Below are 17,821 nucleotides of genomic sequence, written 5' to 3'. Positions count from 1 at the left end.
CAGTGTCTAGCCTGGTCACCTGCACAGGGTAGACGTTCAAATATTTCAAATATTTAACGAAGGATCATGGCATGGGAGAGCTGGAAGGAAACAGGTCCGAGGCACTCCTCTCATGTTTACAACAAAGCCGAAAATTATGAGCCGGAAAGGCGGAGTCTCTTGCTCAAGATGACCTATCAGGTTGTAGTGGAAATGGGGAGGTGGCCCACCAACCTCCATCCCAGGGCCCTGCCTTGGGCCCTGCTTCTTCCAGCACTTTTAAACAAATGATGAAAGTACACAGGTGGGAATGTTTCTGAACGGGCGCTTGTGTCTTTATGCGTCTTTCAGTCTGTCCAGCTCTGTGTGTCCAGCTACCTCCTACATGATTCCACCTGGATGTCTCCCAGGCTTGGGAACACAAAGCGCCAAGACTGAGCTCATTACCTTCTTCCCTGTTGTCTACTTTCCTCTTGTGTTTTCTCTTTCAGCAAACAGTGCCACTATCTATTTACTTGCTTATTTATTTATTTGGGGGGCCCACTGTTTATTATTCCACTCAGATTAGAAATCTGGGTGCCAATCGTGACCCCTGCCTCTCTCTCACTTGTCATCACCGAAGCCCGCCAATCCCATCTCCCGCTCTCTCTCCACTCCAGCCCTGTCCCCACTCCTGGCACCTCGGTCCAGGTATTCATCACGTCCAGGCACCTGACAGACTCCTAACCAGTCTTACTACTCTTCATTCAATCTCCAGTCCCCAGCGGTCTAAGGCATCACCTGCAGGCTGGAAGATGCAAACTGGTCACATGCTCAGTGAGGTCCTGTGCATGGTTCTAAGTGAAGGATGATGAACAAGATGGACATGGCCCCAGAGACAAACAGAGCCAGGGTGAGATGGACAGGCAAATGGGTAACTATAATAGACCATGGGAAGCACTATGATGGGGAAGAAAGGAGGGAGGTAAGAGCTTCGGGGAAAGACGGCGATGAACTTAGTGTGCTGAATGAGTGAATCTGAGTGGGTACTCCTGATCCTGTGAGATTTCAGTGTCCACCTACCCTCCCGTGTCTTGTGGGCTATGTCTACGCTGCATATTGGGAACGTGTCTGTGTACGTATGTGTGTCTGTTAGGACTGGATTCGGCTGTGAGTGACATAACCAAAAGAACAGTGTTTTGTTTTGTTTTTTCAAAGATTTTATTGATTTATTTGACGCAGAGAGAGAGACAGCTAGAGAGGGAACACAAGCAGGGGGAGCGGGAGAGGGAGAAGCAGACTCCCCGCCGAGCAGGGAGCCCTACACGGGGCTCGATCCCAGGACCCTAGGATCATGACCTGAGCCGAAAGCAGACATTTAACCAACTGAGCCACCCAGCCACCCCAAGAGGTCTTTATTCTGGGTGGAAATTGCCCAGCTATAAATAAAAAGTTCTATCACTATAGAAAAAAAGCAACCTCATATTAGGAGCCGGTTAGCGGGCTCTGCGCACGCGCGCGCCCGTATCCAGGAAGCAGCCGGACTTGGAAGGCTCAGTCTGGGTCGCACCTGACCTGCAGCCTCCCAGGGCCAGACTGCCGGCACCTGCTTCCCCTAACACCTCTTTCCTGGTACCTATCTTCACTTCTGGGTAGATGAGGGGACCCCGGGCAGGGCTGTGATTTCTCAGCGTCCTCCAGACAAGAGGGAAGACAGGCAGGGTGTGGCTCCAGCCTGGGACGTGGGGCGTGCTTCCGAGCCTGGCCTGAGGAGCCCTTGCCAAGTGGGCCCGGGACCTACAGTCTGGGCTTTGGTCCTTGGGAGTAACCCCCTTCCTCGCCAGCTTCCAGCTTGTGCATGATGGAAGCAGCTCACACCGACGTCCCATCACATCCTCACCAGTCAGGCTTGTCCACGTGCGGTATTTCCGTGCTGGTGAACGTGCAGCCTGGGTGACCCTGGCCAGCCGCCGAGGGAGTCTTTATTGTGCATCTGGACTCTGTGTCTCAGCGGTTGCTGCACAGGCTTCGGAGTCAGAAAACTGGGTGAGGACCAGGGTTTACACCTACAGGTTGTGTGAGCTTGGGGGCAAGGCTCTCAAGGGTCAGCTTCCTTGTGTATAAATGGGGATGATAAGAACTGCCTCATGGGGGCGCCTGGGTGGCTCAGTCGGTTAAGCGTCTGCCTTCGGCTCAGGTCATGATCCCAGGGTCCTGGGATTGAGCCCCGCATCGGGCTCCCTGCTCAGCGGGAAGCCTGCTTCTCCTTCTACCCCTTCCCCCTGCTCGTGCTCTCTCTCTCTCTCTCTCTCAGATAAGTAAATAAAATCTTAAAAAAGAAAGAACTGCCTTATAGGATTTCTATGACAATTAAGTGAAATACGGGGTAGCACTTATCATAGTGCCTGACCTATATATAAGCACTCAGCATATATTAGCTATTATTATTGTTGTTGTTGTTGTTTGTTGTTTTGCATTTTTGTTTTCTGTCTTTTGTTTACTGTTACTATGACCAAGCCCTGCAAGTCTGTAACGTCTCTGTCCTCAAGGAAAGAGGAATTGGGAAAAAGAATAGTAATAAGTTTGTACATGTTTATCGATGTAAATTTGGGGGGCTCTTACTCATTTTTTTTTTTTTACTGGTATTTTAACACCTCCATCCCCACCACTGTCTCTTTCTCAGGAGCTGAGTGTCCCGTGCTCATTGCCTCAGGGGATGATGCCTCAGAAATAAAGTTGCTTTCCGGCCTAACTCTCCAGAAACCTAGGCTTCAGGGCAGGACAAAGGCCTCTGAGCAGAGACTGGCAATTTGAGGAAAATATCATAAGTGATAGCGGGGTGGGGTAAGTTTGAGGGGCATGGGGCTCCCTCCAGAAACTAGAGAAGCTTCCTCCAGGCTGAGGGGAGAAGAGACAGAGGGTAAGGGATGACTATCTAGGTGGCCAAGTCCCAGCAAGAGGGACCCTGTGGTGTCCTGGGGCTAGAGCCTGGGAAAGCAGAGAGGGAATGGCGGGACAGGGAGGTGGGGCAGATGGAAATGTCACCCCCAGGCATCCCGGGCCCACAGGCCTGGCATGGATGTAGCAAAGAAAACCACCAGAGAAGAAACAGAGGGCATTTCAGCAGTTACCCACATGCGGCCAGTGTCTGGACGGACAGTGGATGGCCCAGCGATACCAGTCAGGGCCAGATGACATAGAGGGCTGAGCGTTTGCACCCTGGCCCCGGGACGCCTTGACAAAATTCTGGTGCAGAGGAAGTGGGAACCTAAAAACAGATTGGAATCAAACTGAACTCTGCAGTTTAATGCAGATATAAAACTCACATCTACTTCCTATACCCTGCAGTAGAGGACAGAGCTGTTCCTGCTGTCCTGTGCCAAGCCCTTTACAGTTTATGATGGGAAGCCGCAGAGTTGGAGTCACCCAGACCTGGGTCTGAATTCCAGCTAAATTACCTAACCTCTCTGCTCCTCAGCTTCTGCTACTACAATGTAGCGATCCTAGTATCAACCTTACAAGGCTGGAGAGAAGATATAAATGAGGCGAGGAATGCAAAGTTCCTGTGTGTCTGACAGCGGGAAGCCATCCAGCATTTGCTGACTCTGTCACACAAATGAGGACCAGAGAGGTGGAGTGAGTCGCCCAAAGTCACTTTGGGAAGTGAGAGCCTGAGGCCCCTGATTGCAGGCTCAGATGCTGAGAGAGGTCAGGAGCGCCAGACAAACTGGGAAGGCTTCCTGGAGAAGGGGCCTTTATCCTGGTGAGGCGCTCCTAAACTTCATCCCCATGCTTACCCAGGCCCCTCCACCAAGCTGGGGGAAAAGGGTTGCACTATAGGAACTTCTGCTTTGGGAGTGGAACTGCCCCAGATCCTGATTCATTTCTGCCAACGTCAGCCAAGCATCCTGGGGGCCAGGTGGTTTCCAGGCCAGACCTCAGCTGCCGCCCCTTTATACGGGGACTTGGTAGGACCCTCAGGGCATTCACACCTGGGGAGGAAATTTCCTGAATCTGGAAGGCGCGGTGCCCACCGCTAGGTCCTGAGTGCTGGAAGGTGGGGGTATTCTCGCAGCTTCTGTTGAGCTGAGTGGGCAGGATTCTGAACACGAGGGATGCCCATTGTGTCTCCCAGCTTTTTCTGAGTTTTCCTCCTGCAGGGGCCCCACGGCTGGGGATCAACAGCCCTGTTCTGCATGTTTCCTGGTCCGCAGCATCCCTGAGCGGGAGGCAGATTTCTTTTTGCCTCCAGGTCTCAGTGATAACTACTCCCCTTCAGGCTAAAGAGTTGTGGGCCTGGCTCTGGGGGGTCTTAGAAGCCAGAGCCATGATAGGAGGGATTTCAAATGGAAGGAGGAGGATAAGGCTCCAGAGCAGGCCTTCTCTATGGGAGCAGTTCAATGGTATTTTTTCCTTTGGGATCAGAGATGTACAGGTTTTCTCCTGTTCCCTACCACCTCTAAACCATGCTCGTGTCTCCTTGGGAGGCTGCACAGCACAAAGAGCATGAGCTTTGGGGGCAGCAGACCTCGACTGACATCCTGGTTCTGCCATTCAGTTTTCTCATCTGCAAAATGGGGATAATCACATCCCCTTCAATGAGCTGTTGAGAAGGACTCCAGTAAGAAGGGATGTGAGGAGCCCGGCATGGGGCAGGTAGTTGCTACCCCTCCTTCCCTGGAAGATTTTCTGCTGGTTGAGGCACTCTTGGGTGCCCATGTGGGACCATGTGGCACAGGAATTTGGGGAGAGGCAGAAGAGAAAGTTTTTAGTTGCCTTTTTAGTCCAGTTTAGTCCGGTTTTTTGTCTTGTTTAAAGATTTTATTTATTTATTTATTTGTTTGAGAGAGAGAGAGAGAGAGCGAGCACAAGTGGGGGGAGGGGCAGAGAGAGAGGGAGAAGCAGACTCCCCGCTGAGCAAGGAGCCCGATGGGGGACGATCCCAGAACCCTGAGATCATGACCTGAGCCAAAGGCAGACACTTAACCGACTGAGCCACGAGGCGCCCCTGGTCCAGAAACTTTGGAGCGGGAGTGCCAGCATGAATGCCAACAATTGTTCGAAAACTGGCTCTCTGGAAAGATGTATACATATACATAAGTTTATTAAACTTTTTTTATTTATAGAAGGAATGTGTAGCACATAATTTACAACTAATTAAAAGTATAATAATCTTCACTGTAAATTCCATATAGCCAATTAATTTCTACAAAATGCTTTCATTGATTTTTGAGGACCACTCATCAGTAACCAACCTTAGGTCACAGCTGATAACCAAGTATAGTTTTGACATGACAGTTTGTTTGTTCTTTTAGACTTATTTTATTTGAGAGAGAGAATGAGCAGGAGGGGCAGAGAATCTCAAGCCCCAATAGGGGGCTCGAGCCCATGACCCTGAGATCATCGTGATCTGAGTGGAAACCAAGAATCAGATGCTCAACTGACTGTGCCACCCAGGTGTCCCTGGTTTGGGGGTTTTTTAAAAGATTTAATTTTTAAGTCATCTCTACACCCAAGGTGGGGCTCGAACTCACAACCCTGACCTCAAGAGTTGCATGCTCTACCAACTGAGCCAGCGAGGCGCCCCCGGTTGACATTTCTAAGTTAAGGCACAGGATGAAAGTGGAACAATGAAGATTCTTGTCTGAACTTCAGACCTTAGTCAGTGACTGGCTGATTTCTTTGCTGAACTGCATTGTAGTTTTCAAATATGGAAGACTATTTCCTCAGATTGTCGTGCGAGTCACAAATCTATTCAATTGTAAGCTTAAAGATTTTGATTTTTTGTAATGGCTGTGCTCAACAGCTCACTCTGGAGATTTGATAGCGGTCTCTTATGAGCTGGAATGAGCCAGCTCCTATGTGGGGGCAGCACCCCTACCCTAAATGGGAAGCCCCTCACCAGGTCCCGACAGCTGTTGTGCATGGTATGAAGTGTTGTCAGATCGCCCAATTTTTCAAAAGAAGCCAGAAATGTGGATTTTTATGGGATTCTCTCAACTTAAAAAAATTGGCAACAAATCAAGACATTTTTCAAAACACAGTGCGAGCCAAACAAAACACATTTATGTGCAGAATTCGGCCTATGGGCTTCTGTTTGTGACCTGTGCCTTCATAATGTGCCTCATGGGCTGTCCTGTTGGGGACCCAGTGAGCAGGGACAGGAAGAGAGAGTCATGTGAGTGCACAAAATTTAAGGGATGCCGAAACACTCGATCATCTTGATAAAGAATATTTTACCACAATATTTCAAAAATTAAAACTAATGTAAAAAAAAATCTATGTTGAACAAAGTAATAACGTTTTCTATAAAAACAGGGTAACAGTATTGTGCCCAGCCACATGGGAGCCTGAGACAAAAGGAAAAGTCCAGGGGGGGCTTGGGTGGCTCAGTCAGTTAAGCGTCTGCCTTCGGCTCAGGTCATGATCCCGGGGTCCTGGGGTCGAGCCCCGCATCGGGCTCCCTGCTCAGCGGGGAGTCTGCTTCTCCCTCTCCTCTGACACTCTCCCTGCTTGTGCGCGTGCGCTCTCTCTCTCAAATAAATAAGTAAAATATATATTTTAAAGACTTTATTTGTTGATTTGAGAGAGAGAGAGAGCACAAGCGAGGGAAAGGTAGAGGGAGAAGCAGACTCCCCACTGAGCAGGGAGCCCGACACGGGACTTGATCCCAGGGTCCCGGGATCATGACCTGAGCCGAAGGCAGACGCTCAACCGACTGAGCCACCCAGGTGTCCAAATAAGTAAAATATTTTTTTTAAAAAGTCAATGCCGAGGTTGAAAATCTCTGGCCTGCACAGAGATATCTCTGCCCCTTTTTCAAAGCTCTCCTGGGAAACTATGTTCTCATCCATTGCCTTAAAGCCCTGACAACCAGCAACATCTACCCTCATTCACTCATATTGTTATTTGAGAACTTTTCTCCCCTCTAGCTTTCAAGAGAGAGAGAGAAAATAAGTTTCTCAGTCCCCACTCTCTTCTTGGACTACCTGGCATTTCCCCCTAATTATTTCCATGCCTCATCGATTTCTTTTGCTTCCACCCCTTCTCCTGCCAGGGTTCAAATCAAAAGGGATGGAGCTCAGTTCTGGTTTCTTGGATTTGAGGGTGGTTTCCTCTTGCTACCAACTCCTGATTGTCTATCAAGAGGAGAAGAACATTTCCAGAGGCTTCCATCTCCCAGGCGCCTCCTCCTTGTGTGAGGAGGCAGACATTGCCCGCTGCATACTGGCACCCCTTGCCGGGGGACGTCTGAAGAGCCTCACTGGCGGTTTCTGATACCTTTTTCTGTTTATACTGAGCACCTATGAGGTGACAGGTACTAAATAAGGGCTTTTTTTTTTTTAAGATTTTATTTATTTATTTGAGAGAGAGACAGAGAGAATGAGTGAGAGAGAGAGAGCACGAGCTGGGTGAGGGGGCAGAGGGAGAAGCAGGCTCCCCGCTGAGCCAGGAGCCAGACGTGGGGCTCGATTCCAGGACCTTGGGAACATGACCTGAGCCGAAGGCAGACGCTTAACCGACTGAGGCACCCAGGTGCCCCAGGGTTTTGTTTTTTTCTTTAAGACTTATTTATTTATTAGAGAGCGTGCACGCGCGAACGTGCTAGTGGGGGGAGGGGCAGAGGGAGAGGGAGAATCTCAAGCAGGTTCCCTGCTGAGCACAGAGCCTGACATGGGGCTCGATTCCAGGATCCCAAGACCATGACCTGAGCCGAAATCAAGAGCCGGCCGCTGAACCGACTGAGGCACCCAGGCGCCCCGCTAAGTAAGACATTAGACGGTGTACATTCTGTACGGCAGACTGTGCGTTAAGCAGGAGCCCAGAGGGTGGTCCTTTCTGGGATGAAGTCAGGTAAATTTCTTAGTGAAGGTACTGCTTGAGCTGAATGTGGGAAGATAATTAGCTGGAAGGACAGTGGGGCTGGAGAGGCAGAAGGAACAGTGTTAACTGCTCAGAAGCGTGAAGCTGCCTGGATGTGTTGGACTTCCAGGAATTCTGAGGGCTGGAGGGGAGGAAGGGCCCAGACAGGGTTGGAGGTGTAGGCAAAGGCCATATCGGGGAGGGTCGCAATGCCATCCTGGAGAATTGGGCTTTACCTTGAGGGCAGTGGGTGGCCATTGCAGGGTTTTAAGCAGGGAAATGAAATGACCATTTAGAAATGTAGCCATCGAGGGGCGATCCTGGGATCGGGCTCCCTGCTCAGCCGGAAGCCTGCTTCTCCCTCTCCCACTCCCCCTGCTTGTGTTCCCTCTCTCGGTGTGTCTCTCTCTGTCAAATAAATAAAAACAAACTATAAAAAAAAAAAAAAATAAAAATAAAAAAAAAAAAAAAAGAAAAAAAAAGAAAAGAAATGTAGCCATTGAGCAGGTAGACCAGAGGCACAAGACTGGAGGCCGAGAGACTTACTAGGACTATAGTGATCCTGGGGAGAAAAGATAAAGTCTGGACTAAGGCTATACCAGAGACTGATGAGAAGGCAATGCACGTGGGAGATATTAAAGAGGCAGCATTTAGGGGACACAGTCAGCAGTTAGAAGTGGATAAGAAGCAAAGGGAGGAATTATGGGTAACGATCAGGATACTGACTTGGGTCGTGGTGCTATTCACCAAGACAGGAAGAAGAGTAGGTTTGGGGGAAAGATTAACATACCTAATATCCAGGGTGCCCCGCTGACTCAGTCAGTACCATGCGACTCTTGATCTTAGGGTTGTGAGCTCGAGCCCCACGTTGGGTATAGAGATTTCTCGAAAATAAAATCTTAAAAAAAAAAAAAACACCTAATATTTGTGAAACACTTAGTATGTGCCAAACACTTTTCTTAGTCCTTTGCATGTATTAACTCAGATAACCCATACAACTCTCTGAGGTAAATACCATTATCTCCATTACGCAGATGAAGAAACGGAAGCAGAGAGAGGTTGAGCAACATGCCCAAGCTCACACAGCTCTGGGGGTCTAAATCCAAGCCCGTGCTGTGGCCACAATGCCACATCCTGGAGATGCTTGTGGCCATTCTAACAGGAGAGTTGAGGAAAGAGTTGAGGAAAGGCACATTGACCAGCCAGAGAGATAAGAATCAAGAAAGCCTGGTTTTTTGAGAGTTAAGGGCAGGGGTGGGGGGCTGGGTGGGGGGGGAGGGGTGGGCACCGTTCCAGTGGCAGCTCCAGGCATCTGTTTAGGAGGAGATTAGGGAAGGTAACCAAGTCAGTGGTAAAGGCTGGAGTCCTGTCTTGACCCTAGGTTTGCACCGTGTGCACGCCACTACTCTATTTAGATTGTATATGTATTTGGGAGGCGGAAAGAGGGTGCTGGTGGACATAGTGGGTGTAAATGCCCCCACCCCCAGACTGTGCCTTGGAAACGTTTGCAGTAATTCCCAAGATCAGAAGCAACAGAAACGTAAAGTAAGGTGAGACTTTTACAACGTGATGCCTTTCAGGAGCATCCGTCCACTGGGCAAGGCCAGGGGCTGTAAGACCTCTCTTCCAAATCCTGGCATGGTGACCACAAGTTGGATGTTACCCTGGAACCTGGAGGAAAAACAATCTAAGTCAAGAATAGAATAGTCGGCTGCGGCATCGTGGGGGAAATGTGCCTGGCACTATGTAGGTCTGAAAAAAATGCCCAGGACAGTTGGAAGGTTCAAAAGCCCATTTAGTTAGGAACGTTTCAGCAGAAGCCGAATTGCAACATAAGCGTGCAGACTTGGTTAACGTGGGGTTGCATGGAGGCTCCTTCTGAGAGTCGCTGCTTCCATCCTCTTCTCCTTACTGTCCTTTTCTCTGCCAGCTCGTTCTTCTTGTCCTTGTCAGGCAGAGAGTGGCACGCCTGGGCATCAGGCACAGATGGAACTGGAACTCTCTGCTGTGATCCAGAAATAGTCATGCAAATATCCGGCTTCTGGGGCTTTATATTTTCACCCCCTTCCTTGCCTACTCCTACCCCCACCTCAATTCCTTCCTTAAGGCAGGTGATTATTGTGTCCACAGGGACCCAGGCTGGGGCTCCTGGGGTGTGCTCACTTCCTAGAGGGACAGCTCCCAGTGGGAGAGAGGAAGCTCCCCAAATGCCTTGCGGCTGCAGCCCAAACCCATGCCTGAGGTCAGACAGGGTTATGTCCCTCTACAGTGTGACATTGTGCTGCAGACCTTTATGGGGCTGGCCCTCCTGGTGGGTCGTTTGGTTTTGATGTTCCATATTTATTTCACTGACACTCCTACCCCTGGCCCACTAGTACTGACTGCTGTCCAGGGCAAGGAGGAGATGATGTACCTGGACTTCAAGTTCAAGTTGGGGGTGGGCTACTCCCTCCTGAACCTGGTGGAGCTGCACCACTTGGGCTCTTTCCCCTCTTTGTGGCCTACAGTAGTTGCTGCCACTTCTGGGGGGGGCCTGCCCATCCTCCCCTGCTCCACTCTGATGGGGACAGGCCTGGGCTCCAGGCTCCCTCCAGCTGGGCAGTGCCTGGACAGTGCAGGCCCTGGTGAGAGATAGCTGGCTGAAGGTAGCAGCAGAGACAGGAGATCCTACCGGTCAGTGCCACCTGGCAAACAGTCCTGCCATTGACATCACTCTCCTGCTTGATCCTTGAGGGCAGGCAATGTGGAGGGGGTGGGGAACCCTGCTTCCTCCCCAAAGCATTACCTCAGCAGACAGTGTATAATGAAGTGATCAAGAGCGAGGCTTCTGGAAGCAGACTGCCTGAGTTCAAATCCCAGTTCTGCCATTTACCAGCTGTGTAACTTTGGATGAGTTGCTTAACCTCGCCGTGCCTCAGTTCCTTTACCTGAAAAATGGGAATAATGATAGATCTTCCCTCCTGAGAACGTTGTGAGGATGAGGTGAGTTTATCCACGTAAAGTGCTTACCAACAGTAGCTGGTCCAGTAAACATTAGCCATCGTATTGACCTTAGCTGTCTAGGTATTGCTTCGGCCTTGCTGCCTGGTCCACTCAGAACTGAATCAGGTGGGGGGCGCCTGGGTGGCTCAGTCGTTAAGCGTCTGCCTTCGGCTCAGGTCATGGTCCCAGGGTCCTGGGATCGAGCCCCGCATCGGGCTCCCTGCTCTGCAGGAAGCCTGCTTCTCCCTCTCCCACTCCCCCTGCTTGTGTTCCCTCTCTCGCTGTCTCTCTCTCTGTCAAATAAATAAATAAAATCTTAAAAAAAAAAAAAAAAAGAACTGAATCAGTTGGCAACTTCTCCTTCATCTGCTCCGATGGATGCGGTTACCTGTGTTCCCACAGGAATCTTCTTTCCTTGTCTCTCCTATACCTGTCCCCAGGGCATCCCTCTGGCACAGACCTGAATGTTCACTCCCTCCGGACCGCTACTGCTGAACGTGCCAGGCACCTTCCTGCCCACACTGCCCCCACCTCCATTCCCACCCGGACGTGATTACCACTTGAAGCTCCTCAGCCCAGCATCCAGCATCATCCATGAGCCAGCCCAGACCTCCCTTTCCAACCTGGTCATTCGCTCTTTCCCAGTCCAGCCACACCAGGACCTGTGCCCCAGACCTTCACCAGATCCCTCCTACCCTTGGCTCGTGCCCCTCCTGGGGAGCTGTGCCCTGGCAGGCTCCAGAGCCAAACTAGCTAGCCCTGCTCTGCCACTCGCGGGCCGCGTGACCTCGGTGTTTCCAGGCTCAATTTCCTACTGTATAGAAAGGGACTCATAATGCCACTTTATGAGGTGGTTGTGAGGATGCAACAAGACAGTGTAAATAAAGTGGTGGGCACCCACTCTTCCTCAGCAGGCGGTGGAGGCCGTTATTATAATAAATTCTACGATCATGGACTCAAACCCTACCCTCTTTCTGTGAAGCTTTGCTTGACCCCGCCTCTGGTCTTTTCCTCCTCTGAGCCTCCGTGAGGAGTCCATCCGCTACTGAGTCATGCACTGTTTTGTGACTTCACCTTCACTGCCGTCTAGGGCTGTTATTTAGACCCATCGTCCTGCCATTTTGCGAGTTTCTCCAACCGGTCTTTGCACCGCAGTGACAGACAGGAGAGCGATGGTGTGCTTGGAATAGGGGCTCCCTCGTATATACTGATTTAATGTAGTTTTGATGTCTTCATGGCAGAATTAGGAGTGGATCCAGACAGGGCATGTCGGAAGTGGACAGATGGACATTCCTCTACCTCCTTCCACAACTTGGGCCAATTTTAACAATCCTTCAACAGCTAAGTTCTTCCCAAGGTCTAACTAGAGTCCCGCTTGCCGCAGTGGAAGCTGCCCTCCTTGGGCCTCAGACTGTTGATGTCTAGGTCCCGAGAAGAGAGGGGGGCCAGTTGCCTTTCGGGTTACGCTCAGAAGCGTGGGTTCTGTTCTGTAGGGCAGGGCTGGGCAAACTATAGCCCTCGGGCCCCATCTGGCCCACCACCTGTTTTGGTAAATAAATTTTTATCGGAACACAGTCATGCCTCTTTGTTTGTGTATCGTCTGTGGCTGTTTTTGTGCATCATCTGTGGCTGTTTTTGTGCTACGGTCGCGGAGTTGCGTAGCTGAGATGCTCGTAAAGCCTAAAATATTTGCTATCAGGCCCTTTCCAGAAAAAGTTTGCTGACCCCTGTGCTAGGGAGCCTTTGAAGAATTCCAAGCCAGGGCGCCATGTGATCGCATTTGCGTTTGAGAAGGATCCCTCTGGCTGCCGTCTGGAGGACGGGTTGGAATGAGGTGGAGGCAGGTGACCGCGAGGTGGCTGTTGCAATTGTCCAGCCCACAGCTGACGAGGCCTGAACTGAGGCGATGGGCAGCGTGGATGAATGTGTGCTGCATACTGGGGAGATATTTGTGGAGCAGAGCCAGTGGGACTTGGTGCCTAAGTCGGGGGGGGGGGGGGCGAAGGGAGGAGGAGGAGGAAGGAGGAGCCGACTGCTGTCTTCACTGACTGAGGGTGAGGGTCATCTGCTAAAGGAAGAAGCTGGTGAGGAAGGTTGTACATGGGGCTCTGGACACGAGCCATTTGGGATATTTGCAAGAGATGGTGAAAGCATCACACCAGCTCTAGAGTGATGTCTGCCGTGGACATTTGAGAGTGATCCATTGTTTGGGAGTGTTTATTGTGGTAAAATATGCATGAGATGGTCTTTATCATTTTAACCATTTTTAAGTGTACAACTCAGTGGCAGTAAGTTCATTCACGATATTGTACACATATCACCACTCTCCACTTCCAGAACTTTCTCATCATCCCCAATGGAAACACTGTATCCATTAAATAATGACTCCCCATTTCCTCCCTCCCTCAGCCCCTGGTAACCTATGAATTTGCATGGTCTATATACTTCATGTAAGTGGAATCATACAATATTTGTCCTTCTGTGCCTGACTTCTTTCACTTAGCTTAATGTCCTCAAGGTTTAATCATGGATGGCTGAGTAATAATATCCCATTGTATGTAAATGCCATATTTAGTTTATCCATTCATCTGGGGATGGATGGGTTCTTTTTATATTCTTACACTTCTAGTAAAGACAATCATATTTCTGATGTCTTAAAGTGGCATTTCAGAGACAACGGGACACTATGTGCCTCCCGAGGAAAGAAGACTATACCACCTATGAAGTATTCTTGCCAAAAAAATTAAATTCAAATCCCTTCGAGCCTCTCGGTTTATCTACCAATTTATAGGAAATACAGAGACCAGAGCATCATATTAAACTATACCATGGGGAGGCAATCAGCAAAGTCCAGACTGTGAAAAAAATGTAGGATAAAAGACCTAGTTTCTTCAGCAAATAAATTGCAGAGGGAAAAAAGAAAAAAAAAGATTAAAAGATATTTAAAAGTTTTATCAGCTAACTGTACTGTGTAGATCTTGATTCAAACAAGCAGTTTAAAAAAAACATGTATGGAGGGGCGCCTGGGTAGCTCAGATGGTTAAGCATCTGCCTTCGGCTCAGGTCACGATCCCGGGGTCCTGGGATCGAGCCCCGCATCGGGCTCCCTACTCCGCGGGGAGCCTGCTTCTCCCTCTCCCTCTACTGTTCCCCTTGCTTGTGCTGTCTCACTCTGTCAAATAAATAAAATCTTAAAAAAAAAAAAAAAAAACATGTATGGAGACAATTAGAAATTTGAACATTAATTATTTGATGATATTAAGGAATGATTGTCTAAAATCATTAGCTGTGACAATGGTATTGTGGTTTTGTTTTTATTTTTTTTATTTTTTTTTTTAAAGATTTTATTTATTTATTTGAGAGAGAGAGAACACATGAGAGGGGATAGGGTCAGAGGACGAAGCAGACTCCCTGCCGAGCAGGGAGCCCGATGCGGGACTCGATCCAGGGACTCCAGGATCATGACCTGAGCTGAAGGCAGCCGCTTAACCAACTGAGCCACCCAGGCACCCTGTGGTTTTGTTTTTAAAAATAATCTTATCTTGGGGCGCCTGGGTAGCTCAGTCAGTTAAGCGTTGGCTCTTGATTTCAGCTCAGGTCATGATCTCAGGGTCATGAGATCGAGCCCTGAATCCAGCTTTGTGCTCAGCAAGGCACCTGCTTGAGATTCTCTCTCTCCCTCTGCCCCTCCCCCCACTCACGCGCCTGTGCGCAAGCGCTCTCTCTCTCTCTCAAATAAATCTTTAAAAAAAAATAAATTTAAAAAATCTTATCTTTTAGAGATAAACACTGTAATCTTTTCAGATGAAATGATATGATATCTGGGGATTGTTTCAAAACCCTACTGGGTAGGAGGGAATATAGCTGAAACAAGCTTTCCTGGGGCACCTGGATGGCTCAGTGGATTAAGCATCTGCCTTCGGCTCAGGTCATGATCTCAGGGTCCTAGGATCGAGCCCGGCATCAGGCTCCCTGCTCAGCAGTGAGTCTGTTTCTCCCTCTCCCTCTGCCCCTCTGTCTGCTTGCGCTCACACGCTCTCTCTTTCAAATGAATAAATAAAAAAAAGAAAAGAAACAAGCTTTCCATGGGCTGGTAGCTATTAAAGTTGTGTGATGGATACTTGGGGGTTTGTTATATTATTTGTTTACTTTCACATGGGTTTGAAATTTCCTCAAATAAAACTTTTTAATATTGTATCAGAGATGTGCTCCTTTATTTTGGACTGATCTTCAGCAGGTATTCTCTTCTAAGAATTTAGCTTTGAGTTTCCTGGAGAACATTCTCCACCCACACTCCAAGCTTCTACACAAAGAAATAAAGGATCTTAAGTTAATAAATGCATTTTGAGGAACAATATTCAAGGTGTGCCTTTGTCAACTGAGCACACTTGTTATCAGGCAGATTTGCAATTCTGTGGGCTTTTAACTTTTTAAAAAACTTTTTTAAAGATTTTATTTGAGCGAGAGAGAGCATGTGCTCATGCACGAGGGGAGGGGAGGGGTAGAGGAAGGAGAGGAAGAGGGAGAGGGAGAAGCAGACTCCCTGCTCAGTGGGGTTCTATCCCAGGACCCTGAGATCATGACCTGAGCCAAAGTCAGATGCTTAACTGACTGAGCCACCTGGGTGCCCCTCCATGGGCTTTTTAAAAAGCTGGCTTGCTTATCTGCGACCCTTTTTGGAGGGTCATGATGTGGTAGCTTGCCATGTGGCAAGTCTCCTCTTACTTGTCCTTTGCCGTTTCTTGTAAGCCTCACAATCACTCTGTGACTTACATATTATTATCAGCCCCCATTTTACAGATGAGGAAGTGAAGGTTCAGAGAGATTAATAAGGGCTAACATTTGTTAACCATTTACTATGTATCAAGCACTGGGCTCATTGCTTTCAATGAATTCACTTGTTTTACCCTTGCACACTCTTATGAGGTAGGCACTATTATTATTCCCTTTTTATAGATGAGGAAATTGAGGCTTACAGAGAGGCTAAGGAATTTGCTAGCAGCTGCTAGACCAAGTGTCCTCTTAGGCTGTGTGGCTCCAAAGCTCATGTGCTCTCCACTCCACCCAGGACCCAGCCCAACAGAGTGGTTCAGAGCAAGCATTCCGGGCTCGGCTGTTTATTAGTCACGTGGCCTTGGGCACATTATTTCATCTTTCTAAGCCCGGTTTCTAATTTGTAAAATGGGGCGAATAACAGCACCTCCCTAAGAGGGCGACTGTGAGGACCAAATGAGACCACGCCTGTCAAGGGGTCAGCATAGTGCCTGCCCACACAGCAAGGACTCAGCTGATGGCAGCGACTTTTATTACCACCAGGTTTCTCTCGGAGGGGGATCCTTGATTAAAGTCAGATTGCTTTAGAAGCCCAGGAATCTTCTGAAAAAACTGGCCATTCCACAGTCATCTGGGCTATTCTATGTGGACACTGCTCTGACATTTTTCTATGCAGGGTGAGGGGAGAGAGATGCTTTACTTACAGCCAGGACAGGGGGTTAGTCTGACCTTTGGGAAGTAAAAGACTAAAAGCCGAGTGACCATGAAAAACGGCCACTGTAGGTGTTGCCCTGGTGTTTCAAACCAGCCTGGTCTCCAAAACTGCTTCCCGGGTCAAGCTAGAACCTCGGTGCGGCCCCAGGAGCACCCTAGATGTGGACACACAAAAGTAAAACATGTTAATATGCCTATTCATCCCCTGTCACGTTGTAGGGGGAAGGGCATGGGCTTTGGAGCCCTGGGGAGCTCAGTTTGAATCCTGACTCTGCTGCTCGTAGGCTGTGTAAGTCAGAAGTCTGTCTGTGCTTTAGTTTCCATAGCTATGAATTAGGGAAGATGTGATAATAAAGCTAACAGTTACAAAATGCTTACTATGTGCTGGGCACTGTTCTTTTTCTTTTTTTTTATTAAATATTTTATTTATTCATTTGAGAGAGGAAAGAGAGAACGCACGAGCAGGGGGAGAGGCAGAGGGAGAGGGAGAAGCAGGCTCCCCGCTGAGCAGGGAGTCCGATGCGGGGCTCCATCCCAGGACCTGAGCTGAAGGCAGACGCTTAACCGACTAAGCCAGCAAGGTGCCCTAACTATTTTTAAAAGCAATTTTAGGTTTATAGCAAAATAGAGCTGTAAGTGCAGAGTTCCCATATACCTTCTGCCCCGACACATACACAGCCTGTCCCGGTATCAACATCCTGCACTAAGAGTGGTACGTTTGTTATAACTGACCAGCTGATATTGACACAGCATCATCACCCAAAGTCTGTAGTTCACATTAGGGTTCACTCTTGGTGTTGCACATTCTATAGGTTTGGACAAATGTATAATGACATGTATCTGTATTGTATGGTTTCACTGCCCTAAAACTCCTCTGTGCTCTGCCTATTCATCTCTCCCTTCCCCCAACCCCTGACCACCACTGATCTTTTTACTGTCTCCATAGTTTTGCCTTTTCCAGAATGTTGTAGAGTTGGACTCACACAGTATGTAGCCTTTTCAGATTGGCTTCTTTCATCTATTTAAGGTTCCTCCTTGTCTTTTCATGGCTTGATAGCTCATTTCTTTTTAGTGCTGAATAGTATTCCCTTGTGTGGATCTACCACAGTTTATCCATTCAGATATTGAAGGATATCTTGGTTGCTTATATATTTTTGCAATTATGAATAAAGGTTTTATAAACATCTGTGTGCAGGTTTTTGTGTGGCCATAAGTTTTCAATTCATTCGGATTAATAACAAAAAGTGCAATTGCTGGATCATATGGTAAGAGTATGTTTCGTTTTGTAGGAAACTGCCAAACTGTCTTCCAAAGTGACTTGTACGGTTTTGCATTTCTAACAGCAATGAAGAAGACTTCCTGGTGCAGACCTCCTGAGAGCGTTTGGTGTTGTCATGTTCTGGATTTTGGCCATTTTAATAGGTGGGTAGTGGAATCTCACTGTTGTTTTAATTTGCATTTCCTTATGACATCTGACATAGAGCATCTTTTCAAATGCTTATTTGCCATCTGTGTATCTTCTTTGGTGAGG

This window comes from Phoca vitulina, unplaced genomic scaffold, assembly GCF_004348235.1.
Source record: "Phoca vitulina isolate PV1807 unplaced genomic scaffold, GSC_HSeal_1.0 scaffold40, whole genome shotgun sequence".
NCBI lineage: Eukaryota > Metazoa > Chordata > Mammalia > Carnivora > Phocidae > Phoca > Phoca vitulina.
This window is presented reverse-complemented; position numbering follows the sequence as displayed.